The following is a 24,947-nucleotide window of genomic DNA, read 5'->3' as shown; positions in this document are numbered from 1 at the left end:
ACAACAATTTGGGATCCGGTCTCTAGGTCGACAGTAACTACGTCGCCACTATCTAGGTCAGAGGTTCTCAAACTCGGTCCTCGGGAGCCCACACAGTGCATGTTTTGCAGGTAACCCAGCAGGTGCACATGTGTATTAATTACTCACTGACACATTTTAAAAGGTCCACAGGTGGAGCTAATTATTTCACTTGCGATTCTGTGAGGAGACCTGCAAAACATGCACTGTGTGGGCCCCCGAGGACCGAGTTTGAGAACCTCTGATCTAGGTCAACCACGTGGACTACAATTGGGAATGGTAACCGAGGCACCTTATCCAAAGCATGGCGAGCAAAGTGAGCCATACGAGGGGACACAGTGCACTAATTGGGGTTCATGGTCACTCTACAAAGAAAATGACACCAAAAAAAAAACATTAAAAACTCATGTTGACCTTTTGACCTGTCGACCTAGAGACCCTGTTGACCTAGTTACTATCGACCAAAAGTTGTCGACTTAGACACTGTCGACCTAGTTACTATCTACCTTCCATACCACACCCCAACAATTTTTGGATAGCTTCCGTGGTGCTATTAATTGTTACTGTAGACAGATGTGAATGCCTTGGGTGACCATATTTACGTTCACATTCTCCAGAAGTGACCAGCAGAAATTGGTGAAAAGTCGGTAGTTTAGGTGCTCTAGCCAGTAGTGTAGAAGAGTTTAGCAGCACCTGGTGCCTTTGGGCGCAACAAGGGCATTGAGCACCTCAAAAAAAATTGTATCTCCGCCTTTGTATTTATCTGTGATAATGTGTGTCTTAAAAGGAATCTTTAAGACATACAAGTTACACATAGTAGTACAAGATGCTCAAATTTGTTTATTCTTTTAACAAACAAACAACATGTTCTTTTGCTTTGCTTCATATGATCAAGCGGCAAATTATCATGCATTCTTTGAGAGAGAGAGAGAGAGAGAGAGATAAAGGTCTTAATAATACCACTTCAAAACACATAAATAAATGTTTTCTTCCTGTCCTGTCTTAGGCAGATCAAATTGTGGAATATTTTAACACTTCCATTTGTCTGAGGTTTTAGAAAAACAAGCTGGAGGTCAAAAAGAAAAGACACAGGTGTCAGCGATGTCAGGAGTAAAATTTGTGGAGGTCAGGATCCTTGCACTCAGAAATTCCTTGGGACATTACAACACTTCCCTCAAGGAATATAACACTAATGCTGAGACATTCTTGAAAGAATATGCTTAGTTATACACCAGCTTGTAACACGGGTGTTGTGTAAACGGGTTGCACCAACCCGGCTCCCATTCACAGTGTATGTACGGACGGTGCTTCATGTGATCACCAAGCGCCGTCCCCACTGCGTCACCGCTGATGTCACCAACCCGGTAATATGCCTGGTTGGAAAGTGCAGCGGTGAGGGGCCTGAGGTGGGTCACGCTCCCGTGAAGCTCCCGTGTCAGGCTCCTGGGTGCAACCCGCTTAATTTGGTCTAAATGAGGTATTACTGATCTGTTCTCTTTCACTGCTCAATAGTTAAAGCCCGGCATTTATTTTATACTAATCTTCTAATAGATAATACTATATGTTGCTTTGCACGTTAAAAGTAATTTTAGATTTAAAGATTTTTTTTTTTAACCAAAATGATGACATGTACCAAGGGGGTAATTCAGAGTTGTTAGCAAACTAAAAAAGCACACTAACGGGCAAAACCATGTTTCACTGCAGATGGGGCAGATATAACATGTGCAGAGAGTTTTAGGAGGGTTATATTGCTTCTGTGCAAGGAAAATACTGGTTGCTTTGTTTTTACACTGCAATTTAGATTTTAGTTTGAAGTGAACACACACCACCCAAACCTAACTCTCTCTGCACATGTTATATCTGCCCCACCTACAGTGCACATGGTTTTGCCCATTAATGTGCTTTATGGGTTTGCTAACAAACCTGAACAAATACGTTTGGAAAGATAGTTGTTTGGCGTCACTAGGGGGGTGCAGGGGGTGCGGACCGCACTCTGGTGTCACCCTCCATGGTGGTGACACCAAGTGCTGCACTCATTTCCACACTCTACCCCCCACAGCTAACAGAATGCACCCTCTAAATGCTTCCCCTTCCCCCGCGCGCACCACTAGCAAAGAGCTGCTGCCTCTGCCTAACAACCAGCGCAGGCTCAGTGACTGTCTAACTGGCTGTGCTGGCTGTAGGTGGGGAGGGTCGCAGAGTGGGTAGTGCAGCCGGGCCAATACCTCAACCCACCATGTTATGCTGCTGCTTGAATCGGCAATGGGAACCCCAATTTGTGCACCGCATACTCTTGCACCTGGCACAGGTTACTATTCCCAATCGTAGTCTACGTGGATGGTAAAGTATGGAAAAAGTTGAAATTAGGCCCTCATACCTCTATGTCTGTTTGTTCTTACCCAGTTTTGTCTTCTAATTGTGTCCAGTTGTAAAGCGCAACGGAATTTGCTGCGCTGTATAGGAAAATGTTAATAAATAAATAAATAAATTAATTATAAACAAAATTGTAAAAAAGTCATGTTGACCTCTTCCTGTGTCGATCATTGCCATGTTGACCTTTTGACAATGTCGACCTTTTGTTCATGTCGACCAATAGTGATCAACTTATTGACTGTCGACCTTTTTTACTGTCGACCTATCATCCGGAAACCCTGCTGGTTGCGGTTTAGGTTGAGTGCCTGCCACTGACCTGCACCCCAGATCTTTATGAAGAGTCCTCTGTCTCTGAACTGGGTATGGGAGCCTGGAGCAAATCCTCCATGCAGTCTAGTCTATTGTTCTGTCTTTCTGACTCCCCCACCAGTCAAAAGCTGACTTTTCTACCGATGGTCTAGATCCCTGGATTCTGATCTAAAAGCCCAAGTCATGTCTCTTCCTAACTACTATTTTCACTAAACCAACTAATCAACCAATTGGTAGCAAAGAGATTTCAAATAATCACTTACAGTATTCAATATTATTTGTTATGTATGAATGGACTTGGTAAGAATGACAGAAATGTATTAGCATCCTGCCAATTAACAGGCCATAACATAGCTGATGACACGGATGACTACATTCATGGCACATTTATTTATGTAACTTGAAGTAACTAACCTCAAGGCATTAAAAAGCTGGTTTGATATATAACATAAAGGAAAATCAATAGATTTAAGGTTTAACTTTAGTTTGCCGAAAGCCAAAAAAACTAAGCACTTTTTCTCAGACTCTTTCGAATTCCCTTTTAGTATTCAAAACCAAAACAGTACAAAAAGGTGATTTTTCTAAGCAGTTCATTCAGGTTTAGGGTGAATTGACATGCTGTAAAGAAGCAATCCTTTAAAGTGTAGGCTGCATTCACTGCTTTATTCTTAATCTGTCTTTTAACACTAGAAAGAAACTGTTAAATTGTACCGTGTGCATTCATCAACTAAACTGTGAGAAACACAGGAGCACGCTGGGATGCCAGGCATTTTTAAACTTCTCTGAAGTATCAAGGACATTGGGCTTTAATTCTTCCATCAGTCACTCATTCGTTATACAATGAAATGGATTTATCACGCTACGAATAAACCTAATCTATTAAATATTGTGTCTTTCCCCCTATTGTAAATATATATTACAAAATCACTGATAATTTAAATACTAAATAAGTTTTAAACTGTCTAAACAAGTTAGTGGTATAACAGCTGCATATTGGGGGTCATTCCGAGTTGTTCGCTCGTTGCCGATTTTCGCTATACTGCGATTAGTTGCTTACTGCGCATGCGCAAGGTTTGCAGAGCGCATGCGCTTAGTTATTTTACACAAAAGTTAGGTATTTTACTCACGGCATAACGAAGCTTTTTCATCGTTCTGGTGATCGTAGTGTGATTGACAGGAAGTGGGTGTTTCTGGGCGGAAACTGGACGTTTTCTGGGAGTGTGTGAAAAAACGCTGGCGTTTCTGGGAAAAACGCGGGAGTGTCTGAAGAAACGGGGGAGTGTCTGGGCGAACGCTGGGTGTGTTTGTGACGTCAAACCAGGAACGAAACTGACTGAACTGATCGCAATGTAGGATTAAGTCTGGAGCTACTCAGAAACTGCTAAGAAATTTCTATTCGCAATTCTGCTAATCTTTCGTTCGCACTTCTGCTAAGCTAAGATACACTCCCAGAGGGCGGTGGCTTAGCGTGTGCAATGCTGCTAAAAGCAGCTAGCGAGCGAACAACTCAGAATGAGGGCCCTTATGTGGTCTCCATACCGACGCCGGTATCCCAAGTGGGAATAGTCCCTGTTAGTCAGCATGCCGACTATTGGGATTGTTAGGGGGCTGGATCCCAGCGTAGGTATTGTGACCGCCGGTCACACAAATAAACCCATTGATACAATGTCATTTTCCAAACTAAGGGGGTCATTCCGAGTTGATCACTCGCTGCCGATTTTCGCAGCGCAGCGATCAGGTGAAAAATCGACATTTCTGCGCATGCGTATGGGCCGCAATGCGCACGCACGTCGTACAGGTACAAAGCCCGTTGTGGTTGTGCACAGGTTGTAGCGAAGTTTTCAGTCGCACTGACGGCCGCAAGAAGATTGACAGGAAGGGGGCGTTTCTGGGTGTCAACTGACCGTTTTCAGGGAGTGTTTGCAAAAACGCAGGCGTGACAGGAAAAATGCAGGCAGGGCTGGGCGTCCGCTGGGCGGGTGTATGATGTCAAATCCAGACATGAATAGGCTGAAGTGATCACAAGCGCTCAGTAGGTTCAGAGCTACTCTGAAACTGTACAATCTGTTTTTGCAGAGCTCAGCTACACAAGCGTTCGCACTTCTGCTAAGCTAAAATACACTCCCCAGTGGGCGGTGGCATAGCGTTTGCACGGCTGCTAAAACTAGCTAGCGAGCGATCAACTTGGAATGACCCCCTAAGTTAATAATTATCTACATTAGCAATATCATCACCTACTAGCAAAGTGCTGTACCTTGCATTGGTTATTTGATCCATGGGCAATTCCGGGGTGACGTTAGCTGGGAGCAGGGGCAGGTGGAGTAGAGGCGACCAGGGATGTCAGAATCCATACCAGAGCACTGGGGCTACATTGCTATGTGTAATAATGTTATGGTGCATAGACTACTGTTATAGTGTGCTGAGAGGCATGGCTAGTATAACCATTAGAGATAGAGACATAAGTATCTGTAATAATGTGATAGGGCAATGTGTTTTATTTTTTTCCTGTCGTAGACCAATGTGTTTTGTTTCTTTCCCTGTAGGGGCCAATGTGTTTTATTGTTTTCTGTGGGAGCCAATTTGCTTTTTTGTTGTTTTTTTCATCTGCACATGCCTCTGACTTGTACCGCACATGCGTTCTGATGGTGCTCGTACAGAGTCACAGTTCAGAATCAGATGTGCGCACCAAGAAGTGCAATAGAGATGTGCGGGCATTCTTAGATGGTTACAGGTGCTGTCATTACTTTATGCTCTTACATCATGGAACACTTTTAGAGGTATTTAATATTTCAAGTGAGTTAGTTCTGCTATACCTATGTCTAAATGGTTCTCCTTGTTTTAGGTAAAACACCCTCATAATGTGGCTCTGAATGAGCTGCTTAGACAGAAAGAGGATAGCGGAATGGAATTCTATTGACCAGGTCCATATTAAGGTAGGTGGGGGCTCAGGGGCAATTAAATTGTGCATACTGTCAAATACCCCTAGTCTCCTCCTCATGGCAGACACACCTGCAGACACACACACCCCTCTACCTGGATGACCATCTCGGTGCAGCATCTGTAGCGCCAGAGAGGAAACGCGGCAGGCTCAGTGTCTCACAGGATTTAACTTCACTATCCCACAAGACTGAATGTTTATGAAGCCAGAGCTTCTCGGCGGCAACTGTTAATTACCTCCTCTGGTTCAAATAGAACTGTGTGGGGGCCCCAAGTATGTGTAGGCCCTGGGACAACTGCCCCTGCTGCCCCTCCTTTAATCCAGCCCTTCTATTGACTGAGTAGAAAAAGGAAATAGGGCATAATGGGGATAGAATGGGATAAGGACAGTTGGGCCACCAAATAAAGAAGCAAGAGCATCATCCAGCCTTCCTGAACCATGCCATGCACAGAGGTCACACTGGAAATGATAACCAGCATGTGCAGAGTGCAAGCCCCTGTATACTAGACACATACATAAAGGAGGAGGTGAAAGTCCCTCATAGAAGGTATTTATAGTGGGGGACAGAGAGAGGGAAAGAGAAAATAAGATTTTAAACCTACCGGTAAATCTTTTTCTCCTAGTCCATAGAGGATGCTGGGGACTCCGTAAGGACCATGGGGTATAGACGGGCTCCGCAGGAGACATGGGCACTATAAAGAACTTTAGAATGGGTGTGCACTGGCTCCTCCCTCTATGCCCCTCCTCCAGACCTCAGTTAGAGAAACTGTGCCCAGAGGAGACGGACAGTACGAGGAAAGGATTTTGTTAATCTAAGGGCAAGATTCATACCAGCCAACACCATCCACACCGTATAATATGGAATATACGAACCAGTTAACAGTATGAAACAAAACAGCATCAGCCCGAGACTGATCCAAACTGTAACATAACCCTTATGTACGCAAAAACTATATACAAGTCTTGCAGAAATTTGTTCGCACTGGGACGGGCGCCCAGCATCCTCTACGGACTAGGAGAAAAAGATTTACCGGTAGGTTTAAAATCTTATTTTCTCTTACATCCTAGAGGATGCTGCGGACTCTGTAAGGACCATGGGGATTATACCAAAGCTCCAGACCGGGCGGGAGAGTGCGGATGGCTCTGCAGCACCGATTGAGCAAACAGTAGGTCCTCATCAGCCAGGGTATCAAACTTGTAGAACTTTGCAAAAGTGTTTGACCCCGACCAAGTCGCCGCTCGGTAAAGCTGTAATGCCGAGACGCCTCGGGCAGCCGACCAAGAAGAGCCCACCTTCCTAGTGGAATGGGCCTTTACCGAATTTGGTAACGGCAATCCAGCCGTAGAATGAGCCTGCTGAATCGTGTTACAGATCCAGCGAGCAATAGTCTGCTTAGAAGTAGGAGCGCCAACCTTGTTGGCTGCATTCGTCCTGCATGCAGAGCCTCTGTTTTCCTAACCCGAGCCGTCCTGGCTACATAAATTTTCAAGGCCCTGACTACATAAAGGGACTTGGAATCCTCCAAGTCCCCTGTAGCCACAGGCACCACAATAGGTTGGTTCATATGAAACGATGAAACCACCTTAAGCAAAAATTGAGGACGAGTCCGCAATTCTGCTCTATCCACATGGAAAATCAGATAGGGGCTTTTGTGAGACAAAGCCGCCAATTCAGACACCCGGCCTTGCAGATGCCAAGGCCAACAACATGACCAACTTCCAAGTGAGAAATTTTAATTCCACCGTTTGAAGAGGCTCAAACCACTGAGATTTCAAGAACTGTAACACCACGTTAATGGTCCCATGGTGCCACTGGAGGCACAAAAGGAGGCTGGATGTGCAGCACTCCCTTTACAAAAGTCTGAACTTCTGGGAGAGAAGCCAATTCCTTCTGAAAGAAAATTGATAGGGCCGAAATCTGTACCTTAATGGAGCCTAATTTTAGGCCCATATCCACTCCTGTCTGTAGAAAGTGGGGAAAACGGGCCAGATGGAAATCTTCCGCAGGAGCATTCTTGGCTTCACACCAAGATACATACTTTATCCAGATACGGTGATAATGCTTCGCCGTCACCTCCTTCCTAGCCCTTATCAGAGTAGGGATGACTTCTTCCGGAATGCCTTTACCAGCTAGGATTCGGTGTTCAACAGCCATGCCGTCAAACGCAACCGCGGTAAGTCTTGGAACAGACAGGGCCCCTGTTGCAACAGGTCCTCTCTGAGAGGAAGATGCCACGGATCTTCTGTGAGCATTTCCTGAAGATCTGAATACCAGGCCCTGCGAGGCCAATCTGGAACAATGAGTATTGTTTTCACTCTTTTTCATCTTATGATTCTCCATATTTTTGAGATGAGTGGAAGAGGAGGGAACACATAGACCGACTGAAACACCCACGGTGTCACCAGGACGTCCACTGCTACTGCCTGAAGGTCCCTTGACCTGGCACAATACCTCCGAAGCTTCATGTTGAGGTGTGACGCCATCATGTCTATTTGAGGAAGTCCCCAATGACTTGTTATCTCTGCAAAAATTTCTTGATGAAGTCCCCACTCCCCTGGATGGAGATCGTGTCTGCTGAGGAAGTCTGCTTCCGGAATGAAGACTGCTGTCAAAGCGCTTACATGATTTTCCGCCCAGCGAAGAATTCTGGTGGCTTCCGCCATCGCCACTCAGCTCCTTGTTCCGCCTTGGCAGTTTACATGAGACACGGCTGTGACGTTGTCTGACTGAATCAGAACCGGTAGGTCGCGAAGAAGATTCCCCGCTTGACGCAGGCCGTTGTATATGGCCCTCAATTCCAGTACGTTGATGTGTAGACAAGCCTCCTGGCTTGACCATAGTCCCTGGAAGTTTTTCCTTGTGTGACTGCTCCCCATCCTCGTAGGCTCGCGTCCGTGGTCACCAGAACCCAGTCCTGAATGCCGAACCTGTGACCCTCTAGAAGGTGAGCACTCTGCAGCCACCACAGGAGAGACACCCTGGCCCTGAGGGACAGGCTGATTTTTTGATGAATGTGCAGAAGGGTCCCAGACCACTTGTCCAGAAGGTCCCACTGAAAAGTCCTCGCATGAAACCTGCCGAAGGGAATGGCCTCGTAGGACGCCACCATTTTTCCCAGTACTCGAGTGCATTGATGGACCGACACACTTTTCGGTTTCAACAGGTCTCTGGCCATGTTCTGGAGTTCCTGGGCTTTTTCCATTGGGAGAAAAACCCTCCTTTGTTCCGTGTCCAGAATCATGCCCAAGAAAGTCAACCGGGTCGTTGGAACCAACTGTGACTTTGGTAGATTGAGAATCCAGCCGTGTTGCTGCAGCACTCTTAGGGAGAGCGACACGCTTTGTAGCAACTGTTCTTTCGATCTCGCTTTTATCAGGAGATCGTCCAAGTACGGGATAATTGTGACTCCCTGCCTGCGCAGGAGCACCATCATTTCCGCCATTACCTTGGTGAAAATCCTCGGGGCCATGGAAAGCCCAAACGGCAACGTCTGAAATTGGTAATGACAGTCCTGTACCGTGAATCTCAGGTACGCCTGATGAGGAGGATATATGGGGACATGAATGTATGCATCCTTTATGTCTAGTGAGACCATAAAATCCCCCCCTTCCAGGCTGGAAAAAACCGCCCTGAGTGATTCCATCTTGAATTTGAACTTTTTCAAGTACAGGTTTAGGGATTTTAAATTTAGAATGGGTCTGACCGAGCCATCCGGTTTTGGGACCACAAATAGGGTTTAATAGTACCCCTTCCCCTGTTGAACTAGGGGAACCTCGAAAACCAATTGTTGTTGATATAGTTTTTGAATTGCCACTAAAACTATCTCCCTTTCTGGGGAAGAAGCTGGTAAAGCCGATTTGAAAAACCGGCGAGGAGGCACGTCTTCGAATTCCAGCTTGTAACCCTGGGATACAATTTCCATTGCCCAGGGATCCACCTCTGATTGAGCCCAGACGTGGCTGAAGAGTCGAAGACGTGCCCCCACCAGAGCGGACTCCCTCCGCGGAGCCCCAGCGTCATGCGGTGGATTTAGTAGAAGCCAGGGAGGACTTCTGCTCCTGGGAACTAGCCGTAGCCGGCAGTTTTGTCCCTCTAACCTTACCTCTGGTGAGGAAGGAAGAGCCCCGACCTCTTCTGGACTTATGCGATCGAAAGGACTGCATCTGATATTGTGGCGTTTTTTTTTGCTGTGAGGAAACATAAGGCAAAAAAGTAGATTTACCTGCCATAGCTGTGGAAACCAGGTCCGTGAGACCCTCCCCAAATAAGTCCTCACCTTTGTAAGGCAAAACCTCCATATGCCTCTTTGAGTCAGCATCACCCGTCCATTGGCGGGTCCACAGGGCTCGCCTAGCAGAAATCGCCATGGCGTTGGCTCTCGAACCCAGCAGGCCAACGTCTCTCTGAGCATCTCTCATATATAGGACTGCGTCCTTAATGTGACCCAAGGTCAATAACATGGTATCCCTATCCAGGGTATCAATGTCAGCTGACAAGGTATCCGTCCAAGCCGCCAAAGCGCTACAAACCCAAGCCGACGCTATTGCCGGTCTGAGCAAGGCAATAAATTGACTTCAAGGTAGTTTCCTGCCTGCGATCAGCAGGATCCCTGAGGGCTGCCGTGTCTGGAGACGGCAGCGCCACCTTTTTGGACAAGCGCGTTAAAGCCTTGTCCACCCTGGGTGAGGAATCCCACCGTACCCTGTCCCTTGCCGGGAAAGAATACGCCATAAGAATTCTCTTGGGAATCTGCAGTTTCTTGTCTAGAGTTTCCCAAGCTTTTTCAAATAACTCATTCAGCTCATGAGATGGGGGAAAAGTTCTCTCAGGTTTCTTTTCCTTAAACATGTGCACCCTCGTGTCAGGGACAGAGGGGTCATCTGTGATATGTAAAACATCTTTTATTGCAATAATTATATAATGAATACTTTTGGCCACTCTTGGGTGTAACCTCGCATCATCGTAGTCGACACTGGAGTCAGAATCCGTGTCGGTATCAGTGTCTGCTACTTGGGACAGTGGGCATTTCTGAGACCCAGAAGGGCCCTGTGACACAGTCAAAGCCATGGATTGAGTCCCTGCTTTATCCCTGGACTCTGCTTTGTCCAATCTCTTATGTAATAAAGCCACATTTGTATTTAAAACATTCAGCATATCTATCCAATCATGTGTCAGCGTTGCCGACGGAGACACCACAATCATCTGCTCCTTAGATGACCCTTCCGCTTCAGACATGCCGACACACGCGTACCGACACCCCCACACACTCAGGGATATATCTATATGGAGACAGTTCCCCAATAAGGCCCTTTGGAGAGACAGAGAGAGAGTATGCCAGCACACACCCAGCGCTAACTGACACTGGAAACCAAATTCCCAGACAAACAGCGCTTTTATATAAATATATAAATATACACTCACTGCGCCAATAAAAAGTGCCCCCCCCCCCTCTTTTTTGCCCTCTGTGACCGTGTTCAGCAGGGGAGAGTCCGGGGAGCCAGCTTCTCTGCATGTGCTGTGGAGAAAATGGCGCTGGTTAGTGCTGGAGGATCAAGCCCCGCCCCCTCAGCGGCATGCTTCGGTCCCGCTCAAATAATAAAAAAATTGGCGGGGGATAATAATATACTGCCTCCGCAGTATATTTACATCTGCCAGTGTCCCTTGAGGCTATTAATTGCTGCCCAGGGCCCCCCCCCCTGCGCCCTGCACCCTTACAGTGCCCGCTGTTGTGTGTGTGTGTGGGAGCAATGGCGCGCAGCGCTACCGCTGCGCGTTACCTCACTGAAGAACTGAAGTCTTCTGCCGCCTTTGAAGTCTTCTTTCTTCTTCTACTCACCCGGCTTCTATCTTCCGGCTCTGTGAGGAGGACGGCGGCGCGGCTCCGGGACGAACGGCGAGGGTGAGACCTGGGTTCCGGCCCTCTGGAGCTAATGGTGTCCAGTAGCCTAAGAAGCAGAGCCTATCACTTAAGTAGGTCTGCTTCTCTCCCCTCAGTCCCACGATGCAGGGAGCCTGTTGCCAGCAGTGCTCCCTGAAAATAAAAAACCTAACAAAATTCTTTTTACAGAGAAACTCAGGAGAGCTCCCCTGTAATGCACCCAGTCTCCTCTGGGCACAGGATCTAACTGAGGTCAGGGGGAGGGGCATAGAGGGAGGAACCAGTGCACACCCATTCTAAAGTTCTTTATAGTGCCCATGTCTCCTGCGGAGCCCGTCTATACCCCATGGTCCTTACGGAGTCCCCAGCATCCTCTAGGACGTAAGAGAAACTGAGAGGGGAGAAAGGGGAGAGGCAGGGATGAAATAAGAGAGGAACAGTGACAGAAATGATGGGGAGAGTTACGCAAACACAAAGTCTAGCAGTAACAGGTACCCATGCTGACTAGGGGTTTCTTTTATATATTTTACGAACTCGTGAGCCAGCGAAATATAGATCCAAAATACTAGTCCTGCTATTTTCCACAACATTGAAGGCAGTTTGTATATTAGTAGTGCTTGTTGAGGTGTCTGCATGCTTCACCTCTGTGATAGATTGTATGTGTCTCGGGCAATGATAGGAGGCATAAAAGTTATAAACCAGAGCTGACCACGTTTCTGTCTGGACTGTACCTCAGCCATTTCCATAGTCCTTAAAAAACCTTACTTGTTTAAAATATAAAGTGTCCAAATTCACTTGTCCTGTAATAAAAGACTGAATACAAAGCAGATAGCTGATCATTTACATTACCAGCAGCAATGCATGTTCCAGGAAAAAATTTCCATTAAATAAAGAGTTTAGTGCTTTACTGGCCCCAGGCCACCCTCTGGTGACAGTGATCAAAAACATGAGCACATGGCTTAAATCATATTTAGCATGGATTGTAATGTAGTAAACACATAGATTCATACTGAACACACAGCCTTAGCCCAGCTACTGCATTTTTAGTCCAGTACTCCTTCAGTGTAATGACTAAACTCTGTACGTGTTTTATTAATATACTGCTATCAGGAGCCCCTGCCAGTGTCAGACTGGGGCAAGAACGGCCCACCAGGGTAATGCAGTAGTAGGGGCCTATGCATCCAGCCACCATAGAGGCTTGGCTAACCATTAGAGAGTGCAGTCTCTGGGCTCCTTGATTAATATATATATATATATATATATATATATATATATATATTTATAGTAAATACTGTTAGTGCATGGTAACAGATTAATAACAGCAATGCACTGTAGAAAATACCCCATAGTCCTGTGCAGTATAATGTAACGGGTTGGGTATGTTATGCTGGCTGCCGGGATCCGAACGGGCAGCATACCGACACCTGGCTCCCGGTAGCAGAATGCCGGCAGAGGGACGAGCACAAGAAAGTCTCTTGCGGGCTCGCTGTGCAGCGGGCTTGGTGGCTCGCTGTGCTCGCCAAAGGTTCTTTTCCAATTCTATGGGTGTCGTAGACACCCAGGAGTGGGAATAGACCCTGTGGGTCGGCATTCCAACTGCAAGCATTTGTAGCATATGGGATCCCGACGTCGGCATGCTGACCGCCGGGATCCTGAGTGTCGGCAACATAACCGCATCCCAATGTAACATATGTATAATGTATAATTCAAGTGCACAGTCTGGAACCTGATTCCGAGACGAGAGGGTGGACCCTCAGGCCAGTGGGGCTCACCATGGGTTTCCCCTGTACCCCTGTGGGCTAGTCTGACCCTGGGTTCTGCTATAGGTTAGTAAGGCACATCACCCATGTAATGGAAATATAGTAAGAACACCTATTGCATAAAAACCATGCAGTAAAAATATAAATTAGGGGAGGGCAAAGTGAATTACAACCTTTTGAATAGGGTTGCATAGTGCCCAGATGGATGGGAAGAACTCATGTGACTAGGGTGATATATCAAAGCTTTGAGAAAAATTGGAGAGAGATACAGTACCAACCAATCAGCTTCTAGCCACCATGTTACAGGCTGTGCTTGGTTTTGGTTCTAATTCATTGACGATTTTGGTTTTGGATTCAGTTTTGGATTTCAGCCGTGGCTTGTTTTGGTTTTGGATTGTTCCCTAAAATTGTAAAAATAAAAATAAAAAATAGTATCACATAATTTGGGCCTTTTTTGTTCCTAGAGTATTATTAACCTCAATAACATTCATGTTCACTCATTTCTATTCAGTTTTGACCACCTCACAGCTCACAATATTGTTTTCATCCGCTTTAGGCCAAGGGCTGCAACCTGGCTGGTTACTAAGCGACAGAGCAGCACCACAAAGACACAACAGTTTATAGCACATCTAAGAAACATTGCCACACAACAGTGGCAGAAATGAAAAGTGGTGCATGACTAGTGGCAGCAGCTGCAGTGCTAGTATTTGACTGTTCTTCTCTAAACCATACTTGCCTACTCTCCCGATTTTAGGAGTAGCCCCCGCATGAGCAGGCAAATCTCCTGCATCCTGTCTGCACGCTAGTGAAGCGGGCAGGATGAACAGATAATCTCTGGTATTCGCGTATCTGTTGGGAGGGGATAAAATGATGCAACTTGCATAATTTTAGCCTTGCCCCCTTCCCGCTGATTCACAAATCACAGGTTTTCTGGAGGTGGGGGCGGGGCTTGATTAAGTCAGAGTCCAGCCAGGCCCCCCAAAGTTTCCTGCAGCATCTCCTTTCCAGGTTACAGTACAGTAAGTATGCGCTAAACTGTTTGTTATCCATTTTTCAATTTGCAGATAACTGCGTGGAGTCACAAATAGTATAAACAATAGATCTATACTGTAGTTTTTATTTTATTTTTACTTGAATCTCAGTTCAAACTGTGTAGAATCACAAGGCATATGCACATATGCACGTGAACATAACTCACCAGGGTAAAGTGCACAATAGTTGGTTTTTTTTGAGTGACAGGGCTTAAATACAGTATGCATTTGAACAGGGCAAAATAGGGTAAAGCACACCAAACAGTACAAACAATAGAAGAATATCTGACAGTGAGTCACACAATACACAATGTAGTTATGCTTGTGAACAGCCACTTTAGATGGACACAGCACAGCCAATTTACAGTAGATTACAGTGCAGCATACATCAGCATGTCCCCTATAAACTGATTATATACAGAGCATAGCCACTTGTAAGCATAGGTGTGCGCAGGGGGGGTTCCTGGTGCGCACAGGCACCCCCTAATGTCCGGCACCCCTATCTCACATGCCTGATGCAGCGATCGCCGAGCAGGCTGATTACTGTCCCCTCTGCGCTGCACCCTGTCAGGACTGTACTACTGACCGGATGCCTGGGTTAATCAAGGGTGCCACTGCCACCGGCTTTCAAACTCTTGGCTCCACTTCCATGTACAAAAACAGCGTGATGTGATGTGATTACGTCATGCTGCTTGCACTCCCACCCACCACACCCGCCACATGCCCACCTCTCTCATTCTATGCTATGCCAACGCCAGCCACTGATGAGGATCAGCATGCAGCCAGCGATCCTCTTAGGAAGACAAATTCAATACTGGCAGGCGGTGGGCAGCAGCATTGACACATCACTCGTTTTTCCAGCAGCAGCAGCAGTAGTAGTCTGCGACTGTCAGTGTCAGTGAGTTACTGCAGCTTGCAGGGGAAAGAGAAGGGGAGCCAGACCAGGCTGAGGAGGAGCAGTGTAATTGCAGTGAGTGCCATCAGGGGTGTTTGTTTGGTGCACACCACAATATCTGACAATGTATCTGCTTTATTAGGATTGGTACAAGGGTGGTATTTTATATTGCGTTGACCGTCAATAGATGGTGCTAGACACGCCCAAAAGGTGGTGCTAGACACACCCCTACGACGGTGCACCCCCTAATAAAATGTGCTGCGCACGCCTATGCTTGTAAGTATGGAGTCTGACACAGTACAGCCAATACAGCAGATTACAGCATAGCATAAAGCAGTTTTCAACCTATATACTGACAATATACAGAGCACAGCCACTTGTATGTCTGGACAGTGGGCACAACACAGCCAATACAGCAGAGTACAGCACATCATACATGAGAGTGAAATGGGGCTGGGTCCTGGCCATGGCGCCTTATATAGACCCCAATATGAGAATCCGACACCGTGGAGGATGACATTTTGCCTTGAAGTGGAATCCAAGTCTGTCAGGAAAACCCAAGCTGTGGCTCGGGAAGACTTGGATCCTGGAAGTTCGGAATGGTTCGGATTCCTTGAAATCCGAACCGCTCATCTCAAGTTAGAAGTTGCTTGGTTGGCACTATTTATTGCTCTCCAAGCTTTGATAAATACCTCCCTTTATTTCCTTCATATGCATTTATTTTCAAGTAGTCCTTTTTTGTCATGTAAAAGAAAATGGGTTGGGTATGCGTGACTGGCAGTCAAGAGAACGCTGGTCACCATACCTACGCCAAGATTCCAGCTTTTAGATGCCTGACTGGGGGGACACACGAGTGCAATGAAGCCACTTGCAGGCTCACTGTGCTCGGCACGCTCCGGGCTCACTGTGCTCGCCATGCTGTGGGCTCGGTTCCCATTCTATTTAATTACATACAGGTATAGTTTTAATTACCTGGGAATATATTATATAACATTTAAAAATAACCTGGTTATTTCCTTACCCTCCACATCCTCTTTAAAATGTGTAGCAGTGCTCCACACAGTGACTGTGGGAGCAATAGTTTGAGATTACGTTTGCATATATGGCACTACAATCAGTCCCCCATGTGTCCTTTTTCGTTACAGAATATGTAAAATCTACATTCTCCAACAGACACTTAAATAATTTTTTTATTAATTTATTTATTTTCATTGAGCAAAATATAACCAATGTCTAAGTAGGAAACAACACTATACAGAACACCAACTTCACAGTGTTCACTTGTGTGGCAACACAGTTGCACACTGGTTAGCAATGACACCTCATAACGTTGGGGTCATGTGCTCACATTTAGCCCTCTCTGTGGGGTCTATTCATTATCACTTAATCCAAGATATCTCCTGGTTGCAGTTCTCCCTCGATATTTCCACAATCCACATACTTGAGTATGGGGATGTAGAAATTATGCCATTCATGATGCATTTTTTTCAGAACTTGAGTGTATAACTGTACGCCATACTGGGATGGAACATAGACCCCCGAAAGCCTTCACAAGTGCAGGAGAGGGATCTTTTCAGATTCCTCAATGCTCTGTCACCAATGACTTCGGTAGCTGTCACTGCTCCCTCCGTCCTGTCTTTAAATACCACCAGCGGCTCTCCACTGTTGCTTACTCCCTCTGCACTGACAACTTTGGGTGGGGAATACTGGGGGTACTTACTACAGTAAGCTTCAGGCGCAGGGGGGGGGACTGGGGGCACTGACTAAAATAAGCTTCGTGTGGAGGGGCTGCGGTCACTGACTACAATAAGCTTCGGGCGGGGAGGGACAGGGACTGAGGGCACTGACTACAACAAGCTGCAGGGAGCGCGGGCAGGTAGCACATGGAGAAGAGACACCGGGAATGGGGGGAGGAGGAAGAGGCAAAGGTTGCAGGCAGGGAGAGGAGAAGCAAGGCACCATTCTGCAGGTTGGAAACGAAAACAGCCTAGATAATTGGGAAAAAATTCACTCGTCCGAAAAATTGACTCCGTATAAGAGCCTCTTTTCGCAAGTGATACTTTTGTTAATGAGGCATGATGAATGCCTCTCAACGGTACTTTGAACTCACAGCGAGTTCTAAACATAATTATCAATATTGATAATTATGTAATGATGAATATGCCTCACGGTATCCGGCCTATAGGTCAACCACTGTCTAGGTCCACCACTATTGGTCGACAGTAAGTAGGTTGACATGGTTTCTAGGTCGACAGGGACTCTAGGGCGACATGTTGGTCGACATGACAAATGGTCGACATGTGTTTTTCACTTTTTTTATTTTTTTTTACTTTTGCATACTTTACGATCCACGTGGACTACAATTGGCAACGGTAACCTGTGCCAAGTGCAGCGGCAGCGGAGCGAGGCACCTTTCCCGATGCGAGTCATGTGAGGGGACATTGTGCACTAATTGGGGATCCCGAGCACTGTACGGAGAAAACAACACCAAAAAAGTGCAAAAACTCATGTCGAACTTCTGTCAGGTCGACCTAGTACATGTCGACCTAGAGTACCTGTCGACCTAGAAACCATGTTGACCTACTTACTATCGACCAATAGTGGTCGACCTAGACACTGTCGTCCTAAGTGTGGTCGACCTTTCATACCACGCCCATGCCCCACAGGTGTATAGTAGTTTGTTTTATATAGTACTAACAAAAGACTGCTAGTACTATGGGGGTAATTCTGAGTTGATCGCAGCAGCAAGTTTGTTAGCATTTGGGCAAAACCATGTGCACTGCAGGGGAGGCAGATATAACATGTGCAGAGAGAGTTAGATTTGGGTGGGTTATTTTGGTTCTGTGCAGGGTAAATACTGGCTGCTTTATTTTTACACTGCAATTTAGATTGCAGATTGAACACACCACACCCAAATCTAACTCTCTCTGCACATGTTATATCTGCCCCCCCCCCCCCCCTGCAGTGCACATGGTTTTGCCCAACTGCTAACAAAATTCCTGCTGCGATCAACTCAGAATTACCCCCCTATATTGTTATTGCTTTGGTAGGGTCGTAGAGTCATAGGGGTAAATTTACTAACATTCGTAATTTTCGGAAAAAGGTCAAAGTTCAATCACGAATGACATCGAAAGTGTAAAACTGCAACTTTTTGAATTGATTACGACTAATTTACTAAGCTGTCGTATTCGGGTTTTTCTTTTGTTCCGATGTCGATGTCATTCGTGTTTTTTTTTCTATTTTTACGGCAGTGATTAGCAAAACACTGCCGACTTTTTAAAAATGAATCTCGGCCGGATCTGTGTGATCCGTGCTGGGGTTAATTTTTTTTTTTTTTTTTTAAATTAAACAATGTAAAATAAAATAAAAAATTGCGTGGGGTCCCCCCTCCTAAGCATAACCAGCCTCGGGCTCTTTGAGCCGATCCTGGTTGCAGAAATATGGGGGAAAAAATGACAGGGGTTCCCCCATATTTAAGCAACCAGCATCGGGCTCTGCGCCTGGTCCTGGTTCCAAAAATACGGGGGACAAAAAGAGTAGGGGTCCCCCGTATTTTTAAAACCAGCACCGGGCTCCACTAGCTGGACAGATAATGCCACAGCCGGGGGTCACTTTTATATAGTGCCCTGCGGCCGTGGCATCAAAAATCCAACTAGTCACCCCTGGCCGGGGTACCCTGGGGGAGTGGGGACCCCTTCAATCAAGGGGTCCCCCCCCCCCAGCCACCCAAGGGCCAGGGGTGAAGCCCGAGGCTGTCCCCCCCCCCATCCAATGGGCTGCGGATGGGGGGGCTGATAGCCTTTGTTGTAAATGAAAAGATATTGTTTTTAGTAGCAGTACTACAAGTCCCAGCAAGCCTCCCCCGCATGCTGGTACTTAAAGAACCACAAGTACCAGCATGCGGCGGAAAAATGGGCCCGCTGGTACCTGTAGTACTATTACTAAAAAAATACCCAAATAAACACAAGACACACACACCTTGAAAGTAAAGATTTATTACATACATGCACACAAACATACATACATACTTACCTTATGTTCACACGCAGGTCGGTCCTCTTGTCCAGTAGAATCCATGGGGTACCTGTAGAAAAAATTATACTCACAAAATCCAGTGTAGATCGGTCATCTTCAAATCCATTTGTAATCCACGTACTATGCGCTCCATTGTAACCAATGCTGGGAACTTTCTGCTCAGCGGTGACGTCACTTTAGGTCAACCGCAGGGCAGAAAGTTCCCACCATTGGTTACAATGGAGCGCATAGGCGCTACATTGTAACACTGCCGTGTGCCGCCTGTCACTCAGTACAGGAGCACACAGCCGATCAGGAGAGTGCTACAACGTGGCGCTCCCTGATTGGCTGAAGAAACCCACTTAGACAGAAGTCAGAGTGGGTTTCTGGCATTCGGGGAAAGGAGTCCCATGTGAAAACATGGGGCCCCTTTCAGTTCGTGGCTCGTGTGTCCGTTTTTTTTTTATTTTAATCAAGTACCTGGATTACAAATGGATTTGAAGAGGACCGATCTACACTGGATTTTGTGAGTATAATTTTTTCTACAGGTACCCCATGGATTCTACTGGACAAGAGGACCGACCTGCGTGTGAACATAAGGTAAGTATGTATGTATGTTTGTGTGCATGTATGTAATAAATCTTTACTTTCAAGGTGTGTGTGTGTCTTGTGTTTATTTGGGTATTTTTTTAGTAATAGTACTACAGGTACCAGCGGGCCCGTTTTTCCGCCGCATGCTGGTACTTGTGGTTCTCCAAGTACCAGCATGCGGGGGAGGCTTGCTGGGACTTGTAGTACTGCTACTAAAAACAATATCTTTTCATTTACAACAAAGGCTATCAACCCCCCCATCCGCAGCCCATTGGATGGGGGGGGGACAGCCTCGGGCTTCACCCCTGGCCCTTGGGCGGCTGGGGGGGGGGACCCCTTGATTGAAGGGGTCCCCACTCCCCCAGGGTACCCCGGCCAGGGGTGACTAGTTGGATTTTTGATGCCACGGCCGCAGGGCACTATATAAAAGTGACCCCCGGCTGTGGCATTATCTGTCCAGCTAGTGGAGCCCGGTGCTGGGTTTAAAAATACGGGGGACCCCTACTCTTTTTGTCCCCCGTATTTTTGGAACCAGGACCAGGCGCAGAGCCCGATGCTGGTTGCTTAAATATGGGGGAACCCCTGTCATTTTTCCCCCCATATTTTTGCAACCAGGATCGGCTCAAAGAGCCCGAGGCTGGTTATGCTTAGGAGGGGGGACCACACGCATTTTTTTTTGTGAAAATAGCCACTTTCCCACCCCTTCCCACTGATAGACATGCACGGATCTCATGGATCCCTGCATGCCTATGCAATCACGGCTCAAAAAAGCAGGTCTGCTTTTTTTTAGCACTTTTTTGCGATTTGTAATTTTTCACGGCAGTGTTTTCCTCTTTGGAGATTTGCACTTTTTAGTAAATGACCGAGTTCTACTAATTTGCTGGTGTATTTTGACCGATGGTGTATTCATTCGTATTTTTTTACAACTACTTCCAAAAAAATACGAATGCCCTCATCTCTGCTGTGATTTGAGTTTAGTAAATTACCGAGATGACACTTTGAAGAAAAAACGGCATCTCGGTCAAAATCGGGACCTTAGTAAATTTACCCCATAGGGTCTCATATGCAAAAAGTTCACCAATTCTAAAACAATGGGGCAATTCAGATCTGATTGTAGATATGCCAAATTTAGCACATCTACGATTAGTTTCTCAGACATGCGGGGAGGGGGGGGGACGCCCAGCATAGGGCTAGTCCGCCCCGCATGTCAGGCCGGTCCCCCCGCATGGGTGCAAAAGCACCGCAAAGCAACAATACTTTTGCACCCACTGAATAGATCCCAGGTCGCAGCGGCTGTGTGTGTGATGTCATGCAGCTGCCGCGGCCCGCTCCCGTGACGGTCTGGACACTCCTGCACTTTCCGGACTGCGCCCCGCCAATGGCGTTCTAACGCCGTTGGCTCGCTCCCCTCCAGCCTTGTGACTTCCTCTGCCTCTCAATCAGGCAGAGGCGATCGCAGCACAGAGATACTGTTAGCATGTCACTGGGCTCCTAGGATGCGCACGTGCAGTGCGGCCACTGCGCGTACGCGTACGCACTCCAGCAAGGAATCCAGACTGTGGCAGCGATCCAGTCTGAATTAGACCCAATATCTTGAGATAAATGTTTAACTTACATTACACATTAATATTAAAAGGAGAGCTGCTGTCTGCTCTGGTCACATTTTATTAGCCCTGCTCCTAACTAACACATCTGCTTGGTTTGGCAGGATCCCTTACAACCATTTCCAGGCAGCTGTAAGATAGCAATGCCAGAGATTCTGATCCCTCACCCTCAGAGCAACTCAACCTAAAGACTACACACAAACATTACACACACACACATCATACTTGCCTAACCTGCCGGAAACAGCCGGGAGGCACCCTAAGATTGGTTGGCACTCCTGGCCCCCTGGAAAGAAAGCCAAGTCTCCCGGAACTTGCCCACATCAGCCAGCACCCCTCCTCAGCTGCCCGTAGACCACTGCAGCCGTCCATACAATGCCACAATCGCCACTTAACTAGTGCAAGTTGGGCGGGGCAATGATGCAAATTGCACTAAATTGCATCATTGTAGCCCCACCTCCACTATACAATGCTGGTAATCTGGGCATTGTACCGTAGGGGGGCTGCGATGATGCGATAGCGCCTCCATGCCTTTACATCGCTCACTTACTGTGCCGAAACCCTTGTTTTGTGCCCCGGCGGCCACTAGATGGTGCCCGACAGAGCAATTCAATTGTTGCTCCATTCGGGCACGTACAGCCGACAGCGCTGACATTACTGTTATGTTTTTCTGTCATTTTGATGGACTGGTAACTAGTACATATACACACACACGCTCGCTCGCTCTCTCTCTCTGTAGATGGGCACCATGTCATTAGTCCTCTCCCCCTAGCAGAAAAAAACCCTTAAAATGGTGCGATTTAAAGGTCAATCAAGAAGGGGTGGAGCCAAAATGACACGCTGCCAATGGAATAGTGTCATATTGGCTCTGCCCCCTTCCCATTGATACACGAATCACTGCATTTTGCTGCAACTGGCGGGGCTTAATAACCCCTTGCCCACTCTCACCGTCTGTCAGGAGGGGTCTCTGTGTACTCAGCTGTTTGATTGCTACTGACATCTTCCCTACTTTAGATTTCATACATTTCCCTCTAAATTATACTTGCCAACTTTTAAAATCTTCTCCCGGAGATTAGACACTGCTTGCACCTTTTGGGGATGACCCATTGGCGTTTCTATAATGGGTGCAGTGTGTGCGAGGCACACGGGCCCGCAGGTCATGGGGGGCCCACCCCGCACACACTGCACCCATTTGCTTAATACTTACCTCACTGAAGTCCCCCGTCGAAGCCATCCATTTTCGGCAGCGCAATAGAGTTTGAACACTAGGGGGAACAAACTCTATTGCGCCTGCTGAAAACTCCGGAAAGATGGCACGGCGGCCATTTTTCCAGAGTTTCGCGCATGCGCATTAGCAAAATCTTTGGGAAAATGGGCGGAGGTTTGCGCATGCACAATAGAGTCTGTTCTCAGACTCTATTGCCTCTGCCGTGGAGAAGGATGGCACCGCCGGGGGATTCCAGAGAGGTAAATATTAAATCCTGTGCATCAGTCAGAGAGGAAAGGGCCCCTGGAGCAGAAGGCTGCACACGGGCCTCCTCCTCTCTTAAAACGCCCCTGGGATGACCATAGGCTGTCAGTCATTAAGCCCCACCACCAAAAGTGGTTTGTAGGTATGAGAGGAGGGGCGGGGTTTATTGTCCTAAATTTGCATAATTAAGACCCACCCCTCCACACCTGAACACTGTAATTCTCCGTAAAATCTCCTCATCCTGCCCGCTTCAATAGGAAGCGGGTGGGATGCAGGAGATCTGCTCACTCTTCCCGTGGGTGAGGGGACTGCCCGAAAAATCGTGAGTCTCCCGACACTTGTCGGAGAGTAGGTAAGTATGCTCTAAGTGCAGAGATTCTACAGTATGCCACTGCTAACCCAAAATAAGATGCTATCGAGGAGACTGTGTTTGGGTAAAATGATGTAGGTCTTTTGTAGCATCTGCGTATGAAAAGTGACCAATAATAACATTAGCATAATAGTATATATTTAGTATGACAAAGTTTGAGGGGAAAAGAGCATGGAATATAATTTAATATTAAATATTGCCCAGTTTGGTCACCTTGTGGATTGTGTGTGTTGGAACAACATAGAGAAAAGAACAGGTGTTTCTTAGAAAAACATTGCATTAAAAAAAAAAAGTATTTAGATTACACAGCCGTTTGGAAAGTCAAACTTGACAACAGATCTGGCCTTTGTTTGGAGGACATAACCCATATTCCCCTGCTGCTGACAGGAAGGGCCCTTATAAAGCTGAGATGCAAATTCCTTTCACAGGTTCTAAGATGAGAGCGTGAGGAAGGAAGCCAGACAGTGAGAGGCACTTTCACATCTCAGCTGACCTGTTCTTTTGTATTATTTCTAGCTGACAGTACAATGTGCTTCGCAGGGTAATAATAATTACTCTTATAGGATAATAAGAAACCAAAAAACAGAAACCACATATTCTTTATTACGTTATATTTTTTTCTATAGGATCACGTTTTGTTATATATATATTTTTAATATAATTTAGTTTATTGATGCAATTTCATGTAGTATAACAAGTTACAAGGAGATAGGGATATGGCTAAGGCTTTACTGTAATAAATATTATAGCAAAGTTGTGACATGTATAACTGAAACACATATCATAGAGGCATGTTTACCAACGTATGCTTTCAGCTGCATACTAGCCTTTCTGTACCTACTACAGGGAATGTAGCCAATCAGTTAAATACATGACATTGTGTTACTAAAAATATGTAATAATTGGACATGCTTTGCAATCTTAGAAACTGTAGCTTGTGTAGACTGCAGCAACATAATATTTTGATTGGCAGATATTTATACAACTTATGCCAACGACAATATAACTTTTCACACTATTTCACTTTTCTATTAGAAACCCTGCTCCTATTAAGATGCATACTTACTGTACTCCATTACAGAGCGCACCATTACAGAGGGCACCATTACAGGGTGCACCATTACAGAGGGCACCATTACAGGGTGCATTATTACAGATGGCACCATTACAGGGCGCACCATTACAGAGGGCACCATCACAGGGCATACCATTACAGAGGACACCATTACAGGGTGCACCATTACAGAGGGCACCACTACAGGGTGCATTATTACAGAGGGCACCATTACAAGGTGCATGATTATAGGGAGCACCATTACAGAGCACACCATTACAGAGGACACCATTACAGAGGGCACCATTACAGGGTGCATTATTACAGAGGGCACCATTACAGGGTGCTTGATTATAGGGAGCACCATTACAGAGCACACCATTACAGAGAGCACCATTACAGGACACATGATTATAGGGAGCACCATTACAAAGGACACCATCACAGGGCGTACCATTACAGAGGACACCATTACAGGTCGCACCATTACAGAGGGCACCATTACAGGGTACACCATTATAGAGGGCACCACTACTGGGGGGCATCAACAAGGGACATTACTACTGGGTGGGGGGGAATTGCTACTGGGGGCATTATTACTGGGGGAGCATCTACTGCGGGCATTACTACTAGGGGGCAT

The 24,947-nt window shown here is 46.5% G+C and overlaps 1 protein-coding gene across 8 annotated transcripts in view; it reads right to left on the bottom strand.

The window, feature by feature from the left end:
- The window catches only part of BMPR1B (bone morphogenetic protein receptor type 1B), an 804,535-nt gene that overhangs the window by 123,396 nt on the left and 656,192 nt on the right, over positions 1–24,947 (bottom strand). The window contains exon 2 of one of the 8 annotated variants that reach the window (XM_063917529.1): positions 13,552–13,678. The exons of the other annotated variants lie outside the window; for them this stretch is intronic. The gene's annotated coding sequence lies outside the window, so the exon portion shown is untranslated. The remainder of the gene's footprint in view (positions 1–13,551; positions 13,679–24,947) is intronic. 8 annotated transcript variants of the gene reach the window in all.

This window comes from Pseudophryne corroboree, chromosome 1, assembly GCF_028390025.1.
Source record: "Pseudophryne corroboree isolate aPseCor3 chromosome 1, aPseCor3.hap2, whole genome shotgun sequence".
NCBI classification, from domain to species: Eukaryota; Metazoa; Chordata; class Amphibia; order Anura; family Myobatrachidae; genus Pseudophryne; species Pseudophryne corroboree.
The sequence above is the reverse complement of the archived record's forward strand: the minus strand, read 5'-3'. Positions and strand labels throughout refer to the sequence as shown.